This window comes from Saimiri boliviensis (genome assembly GCF_048565385.1).
Source record: "Saimiri boliviensis isolate mSaiBol1 chromosome 19 unlocalized genomic scaffold, mSaiBol1.pri SUPER_19_unloc_1, whole genome shotgun sequence".
In the NCBI taxonomy this organism is placed as follows: Eukaryota; Metazoa; Chordata; class Mammalia; order Primates; family Cebidae; genus Saimiri; species Saimiri boliviensis.
Window position 1 is genome coordinate 1,654,501 of NW_027412502.1, and position 21,104 is coordinate 1,675,604.

At 38.6% G+C, this 21,104-nt stretch overlaps 1 non-coding gene across 1 annotated transcript; it reads left to right on the forward strand.

Moving 5' to 3' along the window:
• Positions 1–20,093: 20,093 nt before the first annotated feature.
• On the forward strand, positions 20,094–20,200 carry LOC141583226 (U6 spliceosomal RNA). Its single transcript, XR_012515919.1, has one exon. It is a non-coding gene; the product is annotated as a U6 spliceosomal RNA (small nuclear RNA).
• The last annotated feature ends 904 nt before the right edge of the window (positions 20,201–21,104 follow it).

Below are 21,104 nucleotides of genomic sequence, written 5' to 3' on the forward strand. Positions count from 1 at the left end.
CACTTAGTTTTAATTTCTCCTTAACATTATGATACTCAGTAATCATATTTATTGTGCATTTTTAATTTTCTTAACTTTTTTTATTTATTTATGTTTGGGATTTTGTTGTTATTTCACTTTTCTTTCATCAATTATGACTATATCTTTCTGACTTGGTCAAATCCAAGGGAATATTCAAATTTTAGGAAGCAAGTCATCTGAATTGGCTAAAACTCTTGTAGCTGCCAAGTACGTATTTTCTAATTTGCAGAAATTTCTTCTTCTTTTTTTTAACCTAGTTAAAAAAAATTTCTGTCACATTAGGCCATCTTTTACCATCCAAGGCCAGACTGAAGGAGCAATGGTGACCTTCCAATCCTAAGATTCTGCCCTGTTCCCTACAGCAACCTGAGTTTGGTTCCTAAGTCTAGTTCTTTCTGGTTTGGTATTTGTTACTTTTAAAATATCAGCAGTTTTTCCCAGCTATGATGTGGTAGTAAGAGATTCAAAAGGATTTTCTTTAAGAGCTTTATAATTAAAAGCAGACTGGGGACAAGAGATCCAAGATGGCTGATCACTAGCAGCTCGGGATTGTAGCTCCCAGTGAAAGCGCAAAGAACGAGAGGACACCACACCGTCACATGAATTCTTGTTGCTCACGCACCAGGAGATTCCCAGTGGAGGAGCCCCACGGGTCGCTATCGCGACTCTTGTGACCGGCGAGGCGGTTTTGCCAGTGCCTCAGAGCGTCAGTTCTTGGTGCAGAGTCAGAAAAGCACCATCAATCTTAACGCTGCTGATTTAGTCAGCGCAGTGGGTTGCTCAGATTTCAGCACTGAGAATCAGTAAGTTGGACGTCCACTCAGAAACCCAATTACAAAGACGGTAAATACAAAGACCACAGATGGATAAATTTATATCGAAGGGAAGAAAACAGCCAAAAAAGGCTGAGAATACCCAAGATCAGAACGCCTCTCCCTCAGCAGGGGATCACAGTTCCTCATCAGCAACGGAACAAGGCTTGATGGAGAACGAGTGTGTTCCAATTACAGAAGCAGGCTTCAAAATGTGGATAATGAGAAACTTCTGTGAATTAAAAGAACTTGTTCTAACTCAATCTAAAGAAACAAAGAACTTTAAAAAAAGGTTTGACGAAATCTTAACAAGAATACACAATTTAGAGAGGAATATAAGTGAATTGATGGAGCTGAAAAACAATACGAGAACTACGTGAAGTATGCACAAGTTTTAACAGCCGAATTGATCAAGCAGAAGAAAGGATATCAGAGGTCGAAGACCAACTCAATGAAATAAAACAAGAAGACAAGATTAGAGTAAAAAGGATAAAGTCGAACGAGCAAAGTCTCCAAGAATTATGGGACTATGTGAAAAGACCTAATCTACACTTGATACGTGTACCTGAATTTGACGAAGAAAATGAATCCAAGCTGGAAAATATGCTTCAGGATATTATTCAGGAAAATTTTTCCAACCTAGTAAGGCAGGATAATATTCAACTCCAGGTAATACAGAGCACACCACAAAGATATTCCTCGAGAAGAGCAACTCCAAGGCACATAGTCATCAGATTCACCAGGGTTGAAATGAAGGAGAAAATACTAAGAGCAGCCAGAGAGAAAGGTCAGGTTACCCACAAAGGGAAGCCTATCAGACTTACAGCAGATACCCTACAAGCCAGAAGAGAGTGGGGACCAATATTCAACATCCTTAAAGAAAAGAACTTTCAACCAAGAATTTCACATCCAGCCAACCTAAGCTTCATAAGTGAAGGAAAAATAAAGTTTTTTCTGAATAAACAAGCACTCAGAGATTTCATCACCACTAGACCTGCTTTACAAGAGCTTCTGAAAGAACCACTACACATAGAAAGGAACAAACAGTATCAGCCTTTCTAAAAAATACTAAAAAGAGCATCAATAAAATGAAGAATTTACATCAACTAATGGGCAAAATAGACAGCTAATATTAAATGGCAGTATTAAACTCACATATGTCATTATTAATTCTAAATTTAAATCGACTAAATCCCCCAATCCAAAGACAGACAGCCAATTTGAATAAAAAACCAAAACCCATCAGTATGCTGCATCCAGACCCATCTCACATTCAAGGATACACAAAGACTCAAAACAAGGGATGGAGAAAGATTTACCAACCAAACAGAGAGCAAAAATAAATAAATAAAAAGCAGAAGTTACAATTTTTGCCTCTGACAAAATAGTCGTTAAAGCAACAAAGATCAAAAGAAGCAAAGAAGGACATTATACAATGATAAAAGGATCAATGCAACAACAAGAAGAGCTAAAGATCCTAAATAGATACACACCCAATACAGGAATACGCAGACATACAAGACTAATAAAGAGACTTAGACTCCCACACAATAATAGTGGGAGACTTCAACATTATTATTAGACAGATCAATGAGACAGAAAATTAACAGCGATATCCAGGACTTGAACTCAGATCTGGAACACGTAAGCGTAATTAACATTTATAGAACTCTTCACTTTAAATACACAAAATATACACTCTTATCAGTACCACATCATACCAACTTACAAGTTTAAACGAAATGTTGGTTGGCTCCTTGTTTGTTATTCTGTTCCCTCATTTTCTTTTATGTCTCCATTATAGGACAATTGTAGGCATACCCATATTTAGATTGCATTCTAGCCTGGGCAATAAAGCAATACCCCCATCCTCTCTCCCTCTTCCTCTTTCTCTTTCTTCCTCTTCTTTATGCTTTTTCTAAAAAAAAAAAAAAAAGTAGCCGGGTGCGGTGGCTCAAGCCTGTAACCCCAGCACTTTGGGAGGCTGAGGCGGGTGGATCACGAGAAAAAAAAAAAAAAAAAAAAAAAGCAGATTTCTTATTCTTATTATTATTATGCTTTAAATTCTGTGGTACATGTGCATGTTTGTTACATAGGTATACACATACCATGGGGGCTTCTTGCACCCATCAACCCATGACCTACCTTAGGTATTTCTCCTAATGCTATTCCTCCACTAGGCCCAACCGCAACAGGCCCCGGTGTGTGATATTTTCCTCCCTGTGTCTATGTACTCTCACTGTTCAACTCCCACTTATGAGTGAGAACATGTGGTGTCTTGTTTTCTGTTCTTGTGTCAGTTTGCTGAGAATGATGGTTTCTAGCTTCATCCATGTCCCTGAGAAGGACACAAACTCATCCTTTTTCATGGCTCTATAATATTTCATGGTGTATATGTGCCACATTTTCTTTATCCAGTTTATTATTGATGGACATTTGGGTTGGTTCCAAGTTTTTGCTGTTGTGAACAGTGCCACAGTAAACATACATGTGCATATGTCTGTGGTAGAATGATTTATAATCCTGTGGTTATATACGCAGTAATGGGATTGCTGGGTCCAATGGCATTTCTATTTCTAGATTGTTGAGGAATCACCACACTGTCTTCCACAATGGTGGAACTAATTTACACTCCCACCAACAGTGTAAAAGAGTTCCTATATCTCTACATCCTCTCCAGCATCTGTTGTTTTCTGACGTTTTAAATTATTGTTTTTCTGAAATGACAAATGATGATGAGCTTTTCATTATATGTTTGTTGGCTTCATAAATGTCTTCTTTAGAGGAGTGTCTGTTTATATTCTTTGCCTACTTTTTGATGGAGTTGGTTTTTTTCTGGTAAACTTAAGTTCTTTATAGATTCTGCATATTAGTCCTTTGTCAGATGGATAGATTGCAAAAATTTTCTCCCACTCTGTGGGTTGCCCATTCACTTCGATGATAGTTGTGTTTTGTTTCATTTTAGTTTTCTGTGAAGAAGCTTTTTAGTTTAATTAGATCTCATTTGTCAATTTTGACATTTGTTGCCATTGCTTTTGGTGTTTTAGTCATGAAGTCTTTGCCTATGCCTATGTTCTGAATGGTATTGCCCAGGTTTTTTTCTAGGGTTTTTATAATTTTAGGTCTTCACTTTTAGTCTTTTATCCATCTTGTGTTAATTTTTGTATAAGGTGTAAGTAAGGGGTCCAGTTTCAGTTTTCTGCATATGGCTACCCAGTTTTCCCAACACCTTTTATTAAATAGGTAATCCATTCCCGATTGTTTTTTTGGTCTAGTTTGTCAAAGTTCAGATGGTTGTAGATGTGTGGCATTATTTTTGAGGGCTCTGTCCCATTCGATTGCTCTATATATCTGTGTTGGTTCCAGTACCATGCTGTTTTGGTTACTGTAGTTTGGTAGTATAGTTTGAAGTCAGGTAGCATGATGTCTCCAGTGATGTCCTGTTTGCTTTGCTATGCGGGCTCTTTTTTCATCCCATATGAAATTAAAGGCAGTTTTTGGCAATTCTGTGAAGAAAGTCACTGGTAGCTTGATGGGAATAGCATTGAATCTATGAATTAGTTTGAACCATGGGGCTATTTTTATAATGCTGATTTTTTTGTATCCATGAGCATGGATTTTTAAAATGTGTTTGTGACCTCTCTTATTTCTTTGAGCAATGGTTTGTAGTTCTCCTTTAAGAAGAACTTTGAGTACGGACCCAGGAAGGACAAGGCAGCTGTCTTGGTTCTCCGTGAGTCCATGCTTAACATTGAACTTATATCCCTTTAAATACCAGCTGTTTCTCCAATTTAAGTTCATAGTAGTTGTAACTGATGGGTTGCCATAGGTTGTAGCTTGACTTATACCATGGAGTTCATTTAAATTGCATATATAAACAGTTTCAGTATTGGCTGATTTAGAATGACAGTCTGACAAAATGTTTTGGTATTCAATTAAGTTTTCTTCTACTTGGGTAGGAGTTTTAAAAACAAGTAAGTCTTTTCATTAAAATTCCAGGAAATCTTACACAGTCCTTTAACTATTTGGGAATATTTGACAAATGATGTGATTCTAAAGTTTCCAGAAATCTATATTCAAGAGCTCTTTTTCATGGTCTTTCCATTATTTCAGGAACCTTCTAAAAGACACCATATTCTAGGACATTTTGTGCTTGTGAAGTTTTCAGAAACTGCATCAGTATTAAGCAGTTAAGTGTGGAAATGATGTTAAATAGTTATAGTAACATGATTTACAAGAAAATTTGTTCATTTCTGTGGTCTACAGTTTATCATGGAAACAATATAATTGATAGCATATATTTTGACGTATTAGAATTTTAGGAATTTCATACAATTTCCAAACGTATATGAACATTGATTACAATATAATCTGAAAAAGGTAAAATATTTCTTATTTTGACAGTGCTCCTTATGTAACAACATGTCAAATAATTCCATATACTTCTATTTTGGATTTTTCAGTGCCCTCTTGTGCATTCCAAATTAAGAAGTCAAAAAGACTTAATTTTGAAGATAAAATTGGATTTGGGGAAGTGTATCAAATATATTAATATTCATATAAATATACTAAAGGCCTAAAACATTTGATATAAAATGGAATGCCAGGTCACAGTAAGTCATTCATTTAGCCAAAATGGTAACTCAAAAAATGTTTAAAGGCAAAAGCCTTTACTCCTTGATAGAAGACTCAGCTTTTCAAGCAATGTGTGTCTTTCCCTTCTTTTTTCTGTAATTTATTTGAGGAGAGACAGAAATCTTTTTTATTCTTTAATATTATGTTAAAATCATATTCAAGAAAGAAAGTCAAATTTCTCTCTTGCATTAGTGTACTGTTAATGTCAACTCAAATTTTTAATAAAACCTTAAAGATGAATTCATCCAGTCTTCATCAGTTTGACTATAAGTTGAAATTCTTATAAGCTTTTGATAACCTTTTACAAATTTGTATTAAAGCAAAATTAGTGCTCTAAGAAAACCCTGTTGTGTTTTTATTCCAATGTTCAATTTATGGAAAAATTGAACAATACTCCTTTAAATTTAGCCAGTGTGTTCACACGGTGTTTCTTTTACAAGATGACTAGTTCACAAACCTTCCACAACTTGCTCAAACCTTTAGCTTCATTCTATTTAAGTCAAAACAATTTTTAACCTTCTGTACTAAGCAAAATTTACATTCTAATGTCTTATAATGTTTTACTGAAAGCACATTTCATTTTTTCCACAAAGCTTCCATGTAAAACTTTTTCATTAGTTTCAATTACATGTTTCTATGTTAGCTCTTAGCAATTTTTTTTTTTTTTTTTTTTTTTGGTGAAACACCTGGCAGGTAAGTGATTTTAATTTTGTACTAAGTATGAAGCCTAGGACACCAGACACAAGTGCATGTAAAGTCTGACTTTTTCAAGCATAGCCAGGGAGCACGGCTAACTCCACATGTTCCCAGACCTTACCTAGAATCTAGTGACTCCAAAGCAGGTAAGTTGAGAAAATTTTAAAAGTAAAAAAGCAGTTTATTACTTTAAAGCATTTTACAAACCTAATATCTGACCTGCCTAATTTAGAGCTAATGTCTTTATTTTACCAATAAACTTTAAAACTGTCTTTATTTCTCAAATATTACTAAAGTCATGCGAAGTAAAATGTACTAGAGTTCTTATTCTTCTGAAAAAATTAATTTGATTTAAACATTCATTATTTTAAAGCCAATTAAAGACCTTTTTATTTATAAACATCACCCACAACACATAAAAATACACAGAATAGATCCAGTAGTTGTAAGATTTTTCATTTGCCAGTTTTTGGTTTTCTTTTTTCTTTTTTTTTTTTTTTTTTTTTTTTTTTTTTTTTTTTTTTTTTTTTTACAGTGAACTGATGATATTCATATACATAGATTGCCATCAAATGTTTCAATTTAACAGGAGATTATAGAACACACTTTAACAGTATTCTAATTTGAAGAAAATATATATTTAGGTAAGGACTCATAGTATTTATCTTTTATATCACTTTTAATTTAGCATTTGTTTACTGTAACATTTCTCTATATAATATTTTATGTATGTTACTCATATTTGTAAAGATTACACATATCTCAGAGGTGAAGACTGTAAATATTAAATGTATTCATTCTCCTATCTTCTGAAGCACTTAAGTCAGAGGAACTAAATTATTCATTCTAATTTGACAACTCACTATCTTGTAACATATTATAATGCTTAGAAGAGCTCAGTAAAACAAAGCTCTAGTTACCTTGAAATTGTTTGTTTTTAATACTTCATTAGGAAATAAATTCCAGTTCAAATTGTATTAATTATGCCCCTTGTTCTTCCATGTCTTTCCAACATAGGATTAGAAAGACTTTCTTTATAAGATTAGACTCAGGGAATTAGTACCCCATGTTGAAATTGGCTCTCAGGAAAGCTTCCAGAGAGGAAGTCTTCTAGTTGGGGACTGATAATCCTCATTTTTATTACTGTACTCTGTTACTTCCCTGAAAGTAAGGGAGAATCCTTGGGGATTGTGATCTATCTCTCTTCACTTTTCCTGACTTCCCTTCCCATGGTCAGGAATTTTTTTTTTTTTTTTGTAATTAAGTTCTGAAGTGCATGTGCAGATCTTGCAGGATTGATGCATAGGTAAACATATGTCATGGTGGTTTGCTGCCTGCATCCCCCCATCACCTACATGAGGCACTTCTCCCAATGTTCTTGTGCTGTGTTTTTCAGCTCCCTGAAGTCATTTATGTTCTTCTCTAAGCTGATTATTCTAGATAGCATTTCATCTAACCTTTTTTCAAGGTTTTTAGCTTCTTTGCATTAGGTTAGAACATGTTCCTTTATCTCAGAGAAGTTTGTTATTACACATCTTCTGAAGCCTGCTTCTGTCAATTCATCAAATTCATTCTCTATCCGGTTTTGTTCCCTTGTTGGTTAGGAGTTGTGATCCTTTGGAGGAGGAGAGTCATTCTGGTCTGTGGCGATTTCATTTTTTGTGTGTTTTTTTCTTCCAAACTTTGTGAATTTTTCTACGTTTGGTCTTTGAAGTTGGTGACTTTTGGATGGGATCTCTGAGTGCACATGCCTTCTGTTGATGTTGAAGCTACTTCTTTCTCTCTCTCTTTTTTTTTTTTTTTTTTTTTTTTTTTTCAGTTTTTCTTCTAACAGGCCTCTCTGCTATAGAACTACTGGAGGTCCACTGGAGACTGTGTTTGCCTGGGAATCACCTGTGGGGCTGCAGAACAGCAAAGATTGCTGCCTGTTCTTTCCTCTGGTAGCTTCATCCCAGAAGGGTACCCACCAGATATCAGCCAGAGCTCTCCTCTATGAGGTATCTTTTTGGTTATATGGGGGTCAGTGAGTCACTTGAGGAGTCAGTCTCTCCCTTATCTGAGCTCAAGTGTTGGGCTGGGAGCTTCATTGCTCCGTTGAGAGCTGCTGGGCAGGGACGTTTAAGTCTGCTGCAGCAGAACTCACAGTTACCCGTTTCCCAGGTGCTCTGTTCCTGGAAGGTGATGTTTTATTTATAAGTCTCTGATGTGCTGCTGCCTTTTTGTGTCAGAGGTGTCCTGCTCAGCAAGGAGGGAGCCTAGTCGCAATCTGCCTGTAGAGGCACTGCTGAGCTGCTGTGGGCTCAGTCCAGATGCTGTGTAAACTTTGTTTGTGTTTACACAGGTAAGGTTAGAACTGCCTTGGCATCGGTGGATGCCCTTTCCCCCACTGAGCTCCATCATCCCGGGTTGAGCTCAAACTGTTCTGCTGACTGCAAAACTGTCATGCCAGTGGGATTCAGTTGGCTGGTCTTTGTTGTGGGACACCTGCCACTCAAGGCCATTTGGCTCCCTGCCTTCAGCTCCCCTTTTTTTCTGGGGAGTGGGAGGCACTGTCTTGCAGGTGTTCCAGGTGCCAGCCAAAACGGCCACTGAGATTTGTGCTTAAAACTCATGGCACTGGCTGAAGTGGCCTCTCAGATTCGTGCTGGTCAGCCACAGCGCTTGTTGGCCCAGCTAAAATCTCCTGGTACGGGATATAAAGACCATGGGACAAGCGCATTATCTGAACTGAAGTGCAGGAGTGGCTTTAGAAGTTCCCCAATGGCCTCTGTTGGGTAGGAAGGACATCCTCCAGCCAGTTGCACTTCCCAGGTGAGTCAGTGCTCCACCCTGCCTCACTTTGCCCTCTTTAGGCTATGCCCACTGTGCAAGCAGTTCCATTGAGGTGAACCTGGTACCTCGGTTGGAAATGCCGAGGTCACTTGCCTTCTGCATTGTTCTCACTGGGAACTGTGCTCCAGAGCAGTTCCTATTCTGCCATCTTGGCAGAAGTATGGAAGCTTCTAAAGAAGCTTTAAGTGCTATAAATATAGATTAAATGAATGAATGATAGATAAGCAAAAGAATTCGAGAAAGAAGGCAGAAGGAAAAAGGAAGAAGAGAAAGAAGAAAATGGAGGAGACCAGTGTGGGGGGGGGAGGAGAAGAGAGAGAACTAATGGCTGTCATAATTTTATTTTAAAAACATTATCTACAATAATTAGTATCACCCAATAGAAAAGTGTTATTTAAGGGGAACACTCAACCCATCAGCAATGAAAAGCAGCTAGTTCACTGAAATTGATATTCCATATCATCAACTAAGTCAAATATATTTTATTAATAATATTTGATTGATGAGAGAAGTAGCTTTTCTGTTTCGATTTTGGAGAGATAATCAAAACAAATGCCAGTGTTTACTATCCTTTCAAGCCATGTCCTCATGTGTTTTAATTTTAGTTGGATAAGGGAAAAATGACTGTGGATAGTGACATTCCTCATTACTGTGACAACAGTCTCTCAAAGTTCTCACAGCACAATAATATAGTTTTACAGACCCATTTATCAAATACTTTCACCCGAAATTGAGAAAATATTTAAGGAGAATGAAACCAACTGGTGATTGGTTTCTATTCTCATCATTTTTTAAGAATTTTTTTTAAATTTTACTTTAAGTGCATAGTATATCTGGCATTTCTCCCCAAGTTATCCTTCCGCACCCTCCACTTCCTCACCACCCTCCACTGTCCCTCTCCTAACCCCCACAACTGCCCCCAGTGTGTGATGCTTTTCTCCCTGAGTTCACGTGTTCTCATTGTTCCACACCCACCTATGAGTGAGAACATGTGGTGTTTGGCTTTCTGTTCTTGTGTCATTTTCCTGAGAATGATGGTTTCCAGATTCATCCAAGTTCCTGTGAAGGACACGAACTCATCGTTTTTTATGGCTGCTTACTATTCCATGGTGTATATGTACCACATTTTCTTTGTCCAGTCTATCATTCATGGGCATTTGGGTTGGTTCCAGGTCTTTGCTATTGTACACAGAACTGCAATGAACATATGTGTGCATGTGTCTTTACAGTAGAACAATTTATAGTTCTTTAGGTATATACCCAATAATGGGATTGCTGGGTAAAATGGAATTTCTATTTCTAGATCCTTGAGAAATCGCCAGACTGCCTTCAACAATGGTTGAACTAATTTACACTCCACTCCCACAACTGTGTAAGAGTGTTCCTATTTGTCCACATTCTCTCCAGTATCTGTTGTCTCTAGATTTTTTTGATGATCGTCATTCTAAATGGCATGAGATGATATCTCAATGTGGTTTTGGTTTGCATTTCTGAAATGACCACTGATGATGAGCATTTTTTCATGTTTCTTGGCCTCATATATGTCTTCTTTTGAAAAGTGTCTGCTCATATCCTTTTCCCACTTTTACATGGGGTTGTTTGCTTTTTTTCTTGTACATCTATTTTAGTTCCTTGTAGATTCTGGATATTAGCCCTTTGTCAGATGGGTAGATAACAAACATTTTTTCCCATTCTCTTGGTTGCTGATTCACTCTAATGGTGATCCTTTTGCTGTACAGAAGCTGTGGAGGTTAATTAGATCACATTTGTCTATCTTGGCTTTTATTGCTATTGCTTTTGGTGTTTTAGTTAGGAAGTCCATGCCTATGCCTATGTCCTGTATGGTTTTGCCTACATTTTCTTCTAGAGTTTTTATGGTGTTAGGTTTTATGTTTAAATATTTGATCCATCTGGAGTTAATTTCAGTGAAAGGTGACAGGTAGGGGTCCAGTTTCTGCTTTCAGCATATTGCTAGCGAGTTTTCCGGACACAATTTATTAAATGTGGAGTCCTTTCCTCATTGGTTGTTTTGCCAGGTTTGTCAAAGATCAGATGGTTGTAGATGTGTGGTGTTTCTTCTGGGGTCTCTATTTTGTTCCATTGGTCTATGTCTCTGTTTTGGTACCAGTACCATGCTGTTTTGATACCAGTACCATGCTGTTTTGATTACGATAGCCTTGTAGTATAGTTTGAAGTCTGGCAATGTGATGTCCCTGGCTTTGTTCTTTCTGCTTAGAATTGTCTTGGCTATGTGGGATCTCTTGTGATTCTATATGAAGTAGAACGTGTTTTTTTTTTTTTTTTTCAGTTCTGTGAAGAAGTTCATTGGTAGCTTGATGGGGATAGCATGGAATCTATAATTACTTTGGGCAGTATGGCCATTTTCATGATACTGATTCTTCCTAACCCTGAGCATGGAATATTTCTCCATCTGTTTGTGTCCTCTGTTATTTTGTTGAGCAGTGGTTTGTAGGTCTCCTTGAAGAGGTCCTTTACATCCTTTGTTAGTTGTATTCCTTGGTATTTTATTCTCTTTGTAGCAGTTGTGAATGGGAGTTTACTCATGATTTGGCTCTCTGTTTGTCTGTTGGTATATAGGAAGGCCTGTGACTTCTACACAATTATTTTGTATCCTGAGACTTTGCTGAAGTTGCTTATCAGTTTCAGAAGATTTTGGACTGAGATGATGGTCTTCTAAATATACAATCATGTCATCTGCAAATAGAGACACTATGACTTCCTTATTTCATAATCGATTACCCTGTATTTCTATTTCTTGGCTGATTGCTCTGGCTAGAATATCCAATAATATGTTGAATAGGAGTGGTGAGAGAGGGCATCCTTGTCCAGTGCCTGATTTCAAAGGAATTCTTCCAGCTTTTGCTCATTCATTATGATATTGAACTGAACAAGCTGTAGGCTTGTCATACATAGATTTTATCATTTTATGCTAAATTCTGCCAGTACCTAGTTTATTGAGAGTTTTTACCATGAAGCGCTGTTGAATTTTATCAAAGACCTTCTCTGCATCTATTGAGATAATCATGTGATTTTTGACTTTGGTTCCTTTATGTGATGGACTACATTTATGGATTTGCATATGTTCAAACAGCCTTGCATTCCTAGGGTGAAGCCTACTTCGTCGTGACAGATAAGCTTCTAGATGTGCTGTTGCAGTCAGTTTGCCAGTATTTTATTGAAGATTTTTTCATCGATATTCATCATGGAGATTGGGCTGAAGTTTTATTTTTTAGTTGAGTCTCTGCCCGGTTTTGGTATCAGGATGATGTTGGTCTCACAAAATGAATTAGGGAGGATTCTCTCTCTTCGTATTGATTGATAGTTTCAGAAGGAATGAAACCAGCTTCTTTTTGTATTTCTGGTAGAATTCATCTGTGAACCCTCTGGACCTGGACTTTGGTTGGTTGGTAGGCTATTGATTCCTGCCTCTACTTCAGCCCTTGTTATTGATCTACTCAGGGTTTCAACTTCCTCCTGGTTTCGTCTTGGTAAAGTACAAATGTCGAGGAATTTATTCATTTCATCCAGGTTTACTGGTTTATATGCATAAAGTTATTTGTAGTAATCTCTGATTGTAGTTTGTATTTCTGTGGAGTCAGTGGTCATATCCCCTTTATCGTTTTTTATTGCATCTATTTCATTCTTCTCCCTTTTCTTTTTTATTAATCTGGCTAGGGCACTGTCTATTTGTTGATCTCTTCAAAAAATCTGCTCCTGGATTTATTGATTTTATGAAGGGCTTTTTGTGTCTCTGTCTCCTTCAGTTCTGTTCTGCTCTTACTTAATTTTTGTCTTCTGCTAGCTTTTGAGATTTTTTTGACCTTTCTCTTCTAGCTCTTTTAATTTTTACAATAGAGTGTCAATTTTAGATCTTTCCTTGCTTCTCTAGTTGGCATTTATTACTATAAATTGCCTTCTTGACACTGCTTTAAAAGTGTCCCGGAGATTCTGGCACGTTGTGTCTTTGTTCTCATTTGTTTCAAAGAACATCTTTATTTCTGCCTTCATTTCATTGTTTATCCAGTCGACATTCAGGAGCCAGTTGTTCTATTTTCATGAAGTTCTGCAGTTCTGAGTTAGTTTCTTAATTCTGAGTTCTAATTTGATTGCATATGGTCTGAGAGACGGTTAAGATTTCATTTGTTTTGCATTTACTTAGGAGTGATTTATTTCAAATTATGTGGTCAGTTTTAGAGTAGGTGCTGTGTGGTGCTGAGCAGAATGTATATTCTATGGATTTGGGTTGGATATTTCTGTAGATGTCTATTAGGTCTGCTTGGTCCAGATCTGAGTTCATGTCCTGGGCGTCCTTCTTAATTTTCTGTCTCAATGATATGTCTAACAGTGACAATGGAGTGTTAAAGTATCCCATTATTATTATGTGGGAGTCTAAGTCTCTTTGTAAGTCATTAAGGACTTGCATTATGTTCCTCGGTGCTACCCTGGTGCTCCTGTATTGAGTGCATAAATATTTAGGATCGTTAGCTCTTCTTGTTGCATTGATCCTTTTACCTTTATATAATGCCCTTCATTGTGTCTTTTGATCTTTGTTGTTTTAAAGTCCATTTTATCAGAGACTAGGATTGCAGCTCCTGCTTTTTATTTGCTCTCAATTTGCTTGACACGTCTTTCTGCATCCCTTTATTTTTAGCCTACATGTGTCCTTGCACAAGTGATGGGTTTCCTGAATACAGCACAGTGATGGATTTTGACATTTTATGCAATCAGATGGTCTATGTCTTTTAATTGGGTCATTTAGTCCACTTACATTTAAGGACAATTTTGTTATGTGTGAATTGGATACTGCCATTTTGACGCTAGCAGGCTGTTTTGTCCTTTAGTTGACACATTGTCTTCATTGTGTCGATGGTCTTTACCATTTGGTACATTTTTGGAGTGGCTGTTACTGATTGTTCCTTTCCTTGATTAGTGCTCCTTTCAGAAGTTCTCGTAAGGCAGGCTGGTAGTGAGAAAATCTCTCAGTAATTGCTTGGCCATAAAGGATTTTCTTTCTCCTTAGAATGTGAAGCTTAGTTTGGTTGGATATTAAATTCTAGGTTGACAGTTCTTTTCTCTAAGGATGTTGAATATTGGCCCCCACTCTCTTCTGGCTTGTAGGGTTTGTGTGGAGAGATCTGCTGTGAGTCTGGTGGGCTTCCCTTTGAGGGTAACCCGACTTTCTCTTTTGCTGCCCTCAGCATTTTTTTCCTTCATTTTGACCCTGGTGAATCTGACAATTATGTGTCTTGGGGTTGCTCTTCTTGAGGTATATCTTTGTGGTGTTCTCCATACTTCCTGGACTTGAATAGTGGCCTGCCTTGCTGGGTTGGGGAAGTTCTCCTGGATAATATCCTGAAGAGTGTTTTCCAGCTTGCATTCATTCTTTCTGTACATTGAGGTACGCCTATCAAATGTAGATTAGGTCTTTTCACATAATCCCATATTTCTTGGAGGCTTTGTTCATTTCTTTTCACTCTTTCCTCTCTATTCTTGCCTTCTTATTTTACTTCATTGCATTGATTTTCAATCTCTGATATTTTTTATTCTGCTTGGTCAGTTCTGCTTTTGAAATTTGTGTATGCTTCATGAAGTTGTTGTGGTGTGTTTTTCAGCTCCATCAAGTCGTTTCTATTCTTCTCTAATCTATTTATTCTAATCAGTATATCATCTAACCTTTTTTCTAGGTTCTTAGTTTCTTTGCATTGGGTTAGCACATGTTCTTTTAGCTCTGAGAAGTTTGTTATTACCCACCTTCTGAAGCCTATTTCTGTCAGTTCATCAGATTCATTCTCCATCTATCTTTGATCCTTAGCTGGTGAGGAGTTATGATCCCTTGGATGAGAAGAAGTCTTCTGGTTTTTGGTGTTTTCTTCCTTTTTGAGCTGGTTTCTTCCCATCTTAGTGGCTTTATCTACCTGTGGTCTTTGTACTTGGTGACTTTCAGGTGGGGTCTCTAAATGGATGCCCTTTTTATTGATGTTGAAGCTATTTCTTTCCACTTAGTTTTCCTACTAACAGTCAGGCCCCTCTGCTGCAGGATCACTGGAGGTGCTCTCAAGATCCCACTCACCTGGAGATCACCCGTGGGGCTGCAGAACAGCAAAGGTTGCTGCCGGCTTCTGCCTCCGCTATCCTCATACCACAATGGTATCCACCAGATGTTGGCCTGAGCTTTCCTTTATGAGGTGTCTTTTTGTGTATATGGGGCTCAGAGAATTGCTTGAGGAGACATTCTGTCCCTTATAAGAGCTCAAGTGCTGTGCTGGGAGTTCTGCTGTTTCGTGCAGAGCTGCTGGGCTAGTACCTTTAACTCTGCTGCAGCTGAACTCATAACCTGCTATTTTCCCAGGTGCTCTGTCCTAGGAAGGTCAGCCTTATTAATAAGTTCCTGCCATGCTGCTGCCTTTTTTCATAGATGCCCTGCCTGGCACAAAGTAGTCTGCATTGGTAGTGGCAGACTTCCTTGGTATTGGGGGATGCCCTTCCCCCCACGAAGTTGGGCCATCCCAGTTTCAGCTACGCTTGTTGTGAAACTCTTAATCCAGAGTGTTTCAGATTTCTTGTCTCGTGGGTGTGGTACCCGTCAAGCCAGATCACATCACCTGGTTTCCTGTCTCAGCCCCCTCCCTTTCAGTTGAATGGACAGCTCTGTCTCCCAGGCATTCCAGGCACCAGTTGAAATGGCCACCCAAACTTTTGTGAATTTCTTTGTCCTGATGCATCCCTGGCTGAAACTGCTGAAATGAAAACTCATGGTGCTTTTATGCTCAGGAATCTCCTTGTCTGTTGGCAGTGAAAACTTCTTTGGAAATGTAGTGAGCACTCACTCTCTGCACTGTTCTTGCTGGGAACTACATTCTGAAGATGTTCCTATTCAGCCATCTTGGATCTTCCTTAATCTTATGATTTCTAAGAAAAACTCTATAAGTCGTATCTTATTTATTATTAATATTTTGAATTAAAAGCTTCTTTTGTATTATACGTTTACACCACAGACATAATGGTGATTTTCTGGAGGATCACTAGAACTAGCATCAGACAACATAGGGAAAATTCTTCACAATATACTATATACATCTGTGTGTATTACACACATGTACATATAAATACACACACACACACATATATATATATACACACCTATATACATACACACACACACAAACACACACACAAACACACACACGTTTATTTTGAAACAGAGTCTCACACAGTCTGTCGCCCAGGTTGGAGTGCAATGGCATAATCTCAGCTCACAGCAACCTCCACCTCCTGGTTCACATGATTCTCCTACCTAAACCTTTTGAGTAGCTGGGATTACAGGTGCACACCAGCATTCCTGGTTAATTTTTTTATTTTTAGTAGAGATGAAGTTTCCCTATGCTGGCCACACTGGTCTCGAACTTCTGACCTCGTGATCCATGCACCTCAGCAGCTAGGATTATAGGTGTGAGCCACTGCGCCCAGCCACATGTAGAAGTGCAGTACTACATACAACACTGAACATTACATGCTGCTTGGATTACAGGTGTGAGCCACAGTATCCAGCTGCATATATTTTTTTATTTCTCTTTTTAAGAATCCTGATCTTAAATGAGTTCACAGTTGGATGTAGAAGTGCAATGCTTAGATGCAGATGTGTACATATAGGATACAAAACTTAGATTTAAGTTATGAATAAATGTAATTCTTATAACTGACTATAACAGTATTAGAAAAGTCATATATTGATAAAACCTTCTTCAGAAAAAGGAACTTAAAAACTTAGAGGAACTGCTTCTGTCCAAATATATGCATAGCTAAGGCTCTTACAATGGTGTGGTTTATAGGATAGATATCAGAGTGTAAATCCAATTTTAAAAACGTAGTCAAATGTATTAATCTTATATTTTATGCCTATGATTATTTTGTAATTCAGAGAAAGGCTTTTCCAATTCTGAACTTCTTTAAAATCCTCTAGTGATTTATTTTTCGTGGTGTTTAAATCAATATTGAAACTTTCTGGAATTTACACTCTATTAGGTTTGAATTTTTGTTCAACTTCTTTTCAGTTACATATTCACCATGGGAATTTTTTCATTATACAAATATACATCTTATGCTTTAAATTCAGAGGAAATTATGATATGTTATTCTATTGTGTGCTAACTAAAATGTTGCTTTGTTGACTTAGAGTTCTCTTAGCCATAAGAAAGAAAAAGATCTCTTGCATGAAAATAGCATGTTCTGGGAAAAAATTGCCATGCTTAGACTGGAACTAGACAAAATTCAACAGCAGAACCTGCTAAGGGAAAAAAAATTTTTTGGAGGACATTGAAAGTGTGAAAGAAAAGAATGCTAATATTCAAAAGGCTATAAAATTGGATAAGGAAGAATGAACAAAGACAGTATTTAAAGACAGTGGACAGCTTAGCATTTTGACAACGAAGAATAAAATGGTCAGTTCTGAATTGGAGAATGTGAGACACAACTAGGAAACACTGGAAATGGAAATTCAATCATGTCCTTGTAGACTGGCTACTGATCTACATGACTGTGACCAAAGCCAGATAGCAGAAAGAGACTTCTTTCCAGAGAACAAAACCTCAACAGGTTTATTTACAAGAGACAATGAATTCTCATACATCTAACCTGAAAGAGAACAGCAAGATTCTTTCTGAACAACTGTAATGCTTATTGTAAAAATTAACAGCCTAAAAATTCAGCTCCATCACACAAGATAAACTGTGAAAGAAAAGACAGGACAGGCTGCCATCTTTCCTGTTGGAGGAACTTAATTATTCCAGCCTGTGGGCATTGGAGAGTACAAACTGACCAGGGGCAGAAGAGTTCCCGCAGCACAGCACAGCTGCTTTACCAAATCATGGCCAGACTGCTTCTGTTAGCAGGCTCCTGATCCTTCTTACTGAATAGGACCTCCCACCTGGTGCTTACAGCTACCCTCACAGGTGTTCCCTGGCCTATGGAGATTTGAAACATTCCTTAGACAGAGCTCCCACAGAGAAAGGCAGGCCACCATCTTTGCTGTTTGGATGACTAGGTTCTGGCCTTAGGGCTTTGTAGAACCCAAGCTGACCAGGGGTGTAAGTGGTAGCTCAGCACAGCAGAGCCACCTTGCAAAAACATGGCCAGACCCTTGTTTAAGTCAATCCCCAACCACATTTTTAATCACTTCCATATCTCCTCAATGAGCAGGTCCTCCTGGCTTGGGTCTTTATCCAGGACCCCACTGAAGCCAACAAGCCAGTAGCAACTTGGCAATTTCTTGGACAGAGCTTCACAGATAGACTGAAATCCTCTCTGCCACTGCCTCTGCAGTGGATCTGCCCTTGTTACCTTCAGAATATCAAGAAAGCAAAGACCCTAAGTGCCATATTGATAAGTCTAACAAGCTGCAGTTGACCCAAGGAACAAGGCAGTCCATCTCTTGTGGATACCACATACCCCCCACTGCTTATCACTGGACAGGGAACTCTGGCTTGGGCCGATAGAACAGACCCTCTATCCTGTGATGATTACACTAAGTGATAGCTAACTCACATCTCTCTGCGGTAGAGCCCCCAGGAGACAAGCAAAGTGATGGAGCAGGAAGCCAGCTGATGTGAAGCCCAGAGGGCAGGAACAGATATCTCTCTAGGCTCTACTTGGTCTTATGAGACACTTTATCCCAGCACTTTAGGAGTGTGGAGGTCTGATCAGCCATATCTCATGTGAAGATTGCCCAGCAGAGATCAGGTATGTGATTTACCCTATTAATAAAAGGAAACTTGCTCAAAAAAGAAGTCTGGCCACGTTTTTGTAGAGTAGCTGTGCTGTGCTGGGGCCTCACTTTTCAGAGAGTTATCTGAGGCGTGATATCTACTGGGCATTCTTGCACATGAGATGAAGCTGGTCTGACCTCAGCACTCCTTAGTCTGCTTGCCTCTCCCGGGGCCCCAGCCTGGCCACGCCTGCCTACAGGGCACTCTCAGCTGCCCACACCTTTGTTTCTGTGCCAGTGGACCATGCCTGAGCAGTGAAGAGATGCAGCAAAGTGGACCCTTCAGGCACGCACCCGTCTCTACATTGCTTCTCCATACTGAAGCTCTTTATACACAAACGTCCTACATCACTTTGCTGGTGTGTGTTTACATGAGGGGATTTTGCTGCACTTGCCCTACCAGCACATGGGAATGTAGCACACACTTCAACCCACACCAACTCCCATTGAAGAAAGAGCCATGGCAGGCAGAAGAACATAATCACAACCTCTGCCAACACCTTCTCCTTGTGCTAATTCTGTGCACAAAAAGGGAATGGTAATATACGTTGAGTGGTCGTTGCTGCTTAGGGGGTCACAGAGATGGCACCCAGACATGCACAGGCCAGCACCCTAACCTGAACCAACACTACCACCAGTGCAACAGCACACACAGCAGGGGTCTTCTGGCCGCCACCAAGCTGTCTTGCCTCCACCACTTCCACCACTGGGCAAATGCCAACAGGGAAGCAGGCAGTTTTGCATCTGCTAACACTCTGCCACAGCTGCCACACTTTGCTGCCTTCAGTACAGTAGACTCCAAACTTTGAGGAGCCAGAGAACAAAGTTGAGACCCAATATAAGTTTCCCAGAGTTAAAGCACACAACCCAGGAATTGAGAGATGAATTTTGCCCCCCAAAATCCTCCAAAACCAAAGGCAGCTGCCTGATTCTACCTTAAACCACAATCAAACCCTCAAGGTCATCAAATATGATAAAAGAAAAATATCCTGTGCAAAGGTCAGCAACCTCAAAGGTTGAAGGTCAATAAGCTCATAAAGATGAGGAAGAATCTGTGCAAGAACACTGAAACTCAAGAAGTCAGCATGCCTTCTTTCCTCCAGATGATTACATCAACTGTTCAGCCTGTTCAAGTTTTCAGAACTGGCCAGAGGCTGACATGTCTGCAATGATACAAGTAGAATTCAGAATGTGGGTAGAAACAAAGTTCACTGAGTGAAAGAAGTATGTCATCATCCAATGCAAGGAGGCCAAAAATCATTGTAAAACATCGCAGGAGCTAACAGGCAATATATCCAGTATAAACAACATTACTGGTGCTCACTTTGGCAGCACATATATTAAAATTGGAATGATTCAGAGAAGATTAGCATGGCCACTGCTCAAGGAGGACCTAAAAATTCATGAAGCATTCCATATTTGTAGAAAGAATCAATATCTTGAAAATATCCATACTACCCAAAGTAATTTATAGATTCAATGCTGTCCCCCTCAAGCTACCAATGATCTTATTCACAGAACTGGAAAAACCCACCTTAAACTTCATATGGAATCAAAAGAGAGTGTGCATAGCCAAGACAATGCTAAGCAAAAAGAACAAAGCCAGAGGCATCATGCTACCCGATTTCAAACTATAATACAAAGCTACAGTAATCAAAACAGCATGGTACTGGTACTAAAACAGAGAAATAGACCAGTGGAACAGAACAGAGGTCCTGGTGGCAATGGCACACATCCACAACCATCTCATCTTTGACAAACCTGACAAAGACAAGCAATGGGAAAAGGATTTCTTGTTTAATAATTGTTGTTGGGAAAACAGGCTACCAGTGTCCAGAAAGCAGAAACTGGACCTCTTCCTTTCACCTTACAGTAGAATTACCTCCAGATGGATTAAAGATCTAGACATAAGACCTAATGCCATAAAAAAATCTAGACAAAAAATAGGCAAAGCCATTCAGGACATAGGTGTAGGCAAGTACTTCATGACTAAAACACCAAAAGCATTGGCAACAAAAAGGAAAATAGACAAATGGGACCTTATTAAACTCCAGAGCTTATGTACAGCAAAAAAAACCATCATTAGAGTGAACCAGCAACCAGCAGAATGAGAAACAATTTTTGCAATCTACCCATCTGACAAATGGCTGATATCCATAATCTACAAAGAAATAAAACAGATTTACAAGGAAAAAAACAAAAGTGGACAAAGGATATGAACAGACACTTTTGAAAAGAAGATATATATCACCTCATGCCAGTTAGAATGGTGACCATTAAAAAATCTGGAGACAACAGATACCAGAGAGCATGTGGAGAAATAGGAA